Source organism: Vicia villosa, linkage group LG4, assembly GCF_029867415.1.
Source record: "Vicia villosa cultivar HV-30 ecotype Madison, WI linkage group LG4, Vvil1.0, whole genome shotgun sequence".
Taxonomy (NCBI): domain Eukaryota; kingdom Viridiplantae; phylum Streptophyta; class Magnoliopsida; order Fabales; family Fabaceae; genus Vicia; species Vicia villosa.
Window position 1 is genome coordinate 71,661,283 of NC_081183.1, and position 3,624 is coordinate 71,664,906.

Below are 3,624 nucleotides of genomic sequence, written 5' to 3' on the forward strand. Positions count from 1 at the left end.
GAAATTCCTTTCTGAAGCGATTCCATAAGCCTCGAGTAGCAATATGATCCAGCTTGGAATCATAAGCAGCTCTCAGAACTTCCATCCTCTTGCTAAACTTTATATTGAACAAGGAAAGATCAATAGGAATGGTAGGTTCAGGAGGGTTAAAGGTGAAGCAATAGTCAGGGTAAAGAAGATAATAAGGGTTGGATTCTTTGGATGGTAAATAATGGATTAAAGAATGTGGAGACTACAGAAAAAAAGGTCTCCAGCCACGCCCAGGAAACCGAGGCTATATGCAAAATAACCGTGGCGTAATGCTGAGGCCACGGTTTGGCCACGGAAATCCAACTGTGGAGTATGCGGCCGTGGCCTAAAGTAAAGTCCACGGTTTTTTGGTATAGGCCACGCCTTTTTTACAACCGTGGCTTTTTTAGGCCACGGTTTAGGTAGCTTGATTAAGGCCGCGGTTTATATTTGCCATGATTACAAAACTGTGGCAATATGGTAAAGCCAAGCTTTCAATTTAACGTTTAGATTACAGTTTTGGTTCAAGATGTAGCTTTTTTATAAAATTAACAATAATATTATTGATGATTAGAATCTAATTAATTACAAGCAAATTAACATTAACGTCAAAAGTAAGTTTTTTTTTGTAGTGCCACTAATAAGTTGGATACTAAGTTTTGTTGTCATCCCAAATTCAAAACAACCATGGGATTCAAAACAAGAGCTAAATTAAACACAAGTTTCTTTCAAAGAGTCATCTCAAAATAACAACAAAAGTTCTAAGAACTAGCTAGCTATATAATATAAAACACAACTTAATTTTCTTCTTGATCATCTCCTTGTTCTTCTTCCACATCTTCAGGACACACTTGTGGTATATATATTTAACAGCATGACATAAATATGTGTTCTTTTCAGTATCTTGAACTTCCTTATGGCAATGCTTTTCTCTCTCTATTCTCTTCTAACAAAATACCAACATCAGAAAATACCAACAAGACTATTGTTAACAATGTGACGATTTTCGATCAAGTAAATTCGACCGATGAACTTGCCATTGAGAATGCTAATGCAATAACTAGTTTTGTATTGGAACCAGAATGGCCACAAAACAAATCTCAAGGATTTCATGATTCTGCAACAAATGTGAGGGCCAAATATAACAACTGCAGCTTTATCAAATAATGATAACATGTTACTATCCCAAAAAGACAATGTAATTAGTTCTATAAAGAAAGAGAGATTTAGGCCATCACCACCAGAAGCAAAAGTTCTGGTGAGCCCAAATATACAAAGCAAAAGTTCTTCTATCTGCAATGTGCCTAAGGAGAAACAAGAATTTCATACACCTATTTCAGAAAATGAAGCTAACTGAACAAACTTAAAGTTTAGCTAGAATTTCATTCTAACAAACATGTCATTTGGAAGTACAATAGTTTTATTAAAAGTTTGAAATTAATACCTTGATGAAGCATAGAAATGATCCAATTAAAGATCTAAAAACCCAATAACTTGATGGCGGAGGATTCAAGGATTCACATCTGATGAAGAAACAACAGCTCCTAAACTATTGCTGCACATAAAATCTTGAAATCTCCAGCCTGTATACCCCAAGACAGGTTTTCAATTCACTTCAAGAATCATCTTTCAATTCACTTGAAAGTAAAACAATAATATATACTATAAAACAACTTTCGAACACACAAACAAAAACAGATAATGAAACTTATAATTATTCCTAAAAAAAAACTTACATGGTTAGATGGGTCCTCTCGCTCTATGAAATGTTCCATCTGTCAAAATCAAAACAACCAAAAATAATATCAGAAAACAATAATTTATTTAGTCCAAATCAAAACAACAAATAACAATATCCAAAAACTATCATTTATTTAGGATCAACCATGTTTTATAAATACAATTCTAGCATTAGATTATGCGATCATGAAAGTATCATAAATGTACTTCTAGTGTGAAGACAAAACCAAATACAAAGCTACTAATAGTTTTACACCATGACTAATGAGTTCAAAGGTATAGTATATGGTTGCGGTTCAGTCTCAAACAGCCAGTGGAAACAGCCAGTGGGTAAAGCCTTCCCTAAATTGATTCTTTTCAAAGATCTCTTCATGGCCAAAGTGGGTTTATAACCTGCAATCACAAGGAAATCGTTACATAATCTATCCAATCCATACAGTTGCATAATATACTCAGTTCAAAAGTAACAAGAGCAGCTAAAATTCATGCTTCAGTGAGCCAAGTACAATTTCAAAACCAATGATGCACCACACAAATCCACGCAGATTCGGAATGGCCCAAAAGCATAACATTTATCATCAAAACCAAACTTACATTTCAACTAATATAACGGTGAAAAAATACTAGAATATATAAGCTTCACATAGATCATTCATATGCTCAAACAAGAATATATGAGCCTTACATAGATCATCCAAATGAACAAATTGATCTTGCTTTATAATTGAATAATGAGCCTCATTTCCTGCCAATTCATATACAAAAATTAGGATATTTCTCACCGTGAAAATACATAAATTTCGTTATATGTTTGTAAGTTTATAAAATTATTATGTTCATATAATGTAATGTACCTGTAATAGAAGAAAGGGCAGTGATTAAGCTAGGTGGCATTGATGGACTAAGAAAGGGGCCAACAACAAGAGGTGGAGTAATTGTGATGAAATTCATGTTTTTTTCCTTAGCAAATTTCCATGCTTCTTGTTCAGCAAGTGTCTTAGAAACAAAATACATCTAAATAAACAAAAAAAAATAGAATCAAGATTAAATCATTGTTAATTGAAAGTGATTATGATATAACCTAAATATAAAAATCTTAAAGCTAAAATAGTGAAAGAAAATGTATTGAAGTAAATAAATATCTATGTACTGAAGAAAATCTTAAACCTAAATATACAGAAAATTACTCTCTTAGTGAACCGGATGTGAACATTTATGTATAAACTATTTTTACCATTTTCATAACGTATTCAAAAGAGCTTATTTTCACAAGCTATTCATCAACATACCAAATCAGAAACTGCATCATCAAGAGAATGTACATAATCATGCAGCCCATCACTTCCACAATGGCCAAAAAGTTAAGTGAATACACATCACATTAGTAAAAACAAAATCAGATTCGACTTAATAAGAAAAGTGATTGAGTCAAAAGTCAGAAGTCAAAATCATCCCGCTGCACGTATCTTCCTGATCACACCCGTCTTGATGAAGATGTGAGTCAGAAGTCTTCCATAGGGAATGAAAAGGACTCCACCTTGGAGTTAGTCCATGATCTTTTCCTTAAGATAGTTGAAAATAGCATGAGGCGTGTTGATTTTCTCCATGTGAAGAAGAGGGTATAAGAACCTGAGATCTTCAAGCATTATTCTATATTGATCTTCCATCCTTGGACGGAAGTTGAAGACAAGAACTAGATGCCAGATCCTGTCTATAAAGGCAGTGAATGCCCTGTTGGGGTTGTTAAATACCACCATCTGGATGTCAGAAACAAGCATGCTGTCATGTTCAGCAATGCGAACTCCATGGGCTTCACACTTAATCACTTTTGAAATTAGTTTCACAGTTATGGTGATAGGGAAACCAAAGATGTTG

At 33.8% G+C, this 3,624-nt stretch overlaps 1 long non-coding RNA gene across 5 annotated transcripts; it reads right to left on the reverse strand.

Annotated features, from left to right (window-relative positions):
- Positions 1 to 682: 682 nt before the first annotated feature.
- Positions 683 to 3,170, reverse strand: LOC131599239 (uncharacterized). Of its 5 annotated transcripts, none has more exons than XR_009282660.1 (5): positions 2,604 to 3,170; positions 2,435 to 2,494; positions 1,746 to 2,142; positions 1,454 to 1,592; positions 683 to 1,126 (listed from the first exon to the last, which is right to left on the reverse strand). It is a non-coding gene; the product is annotated as an uncharacterized LOC131599239 (long non-coding RNA). The 5 variants fall into 5 exon arrangements; XR_009282659.1 differs by having other exon boundaries at positions 2,344 to 2,494; XR_009282656.1 differs by having other exon boundaries at positions 1,746 to 2,494.
- Between the last annotated feature and the right edge of the window lie 454 nt (positions 3,171 to 3,624).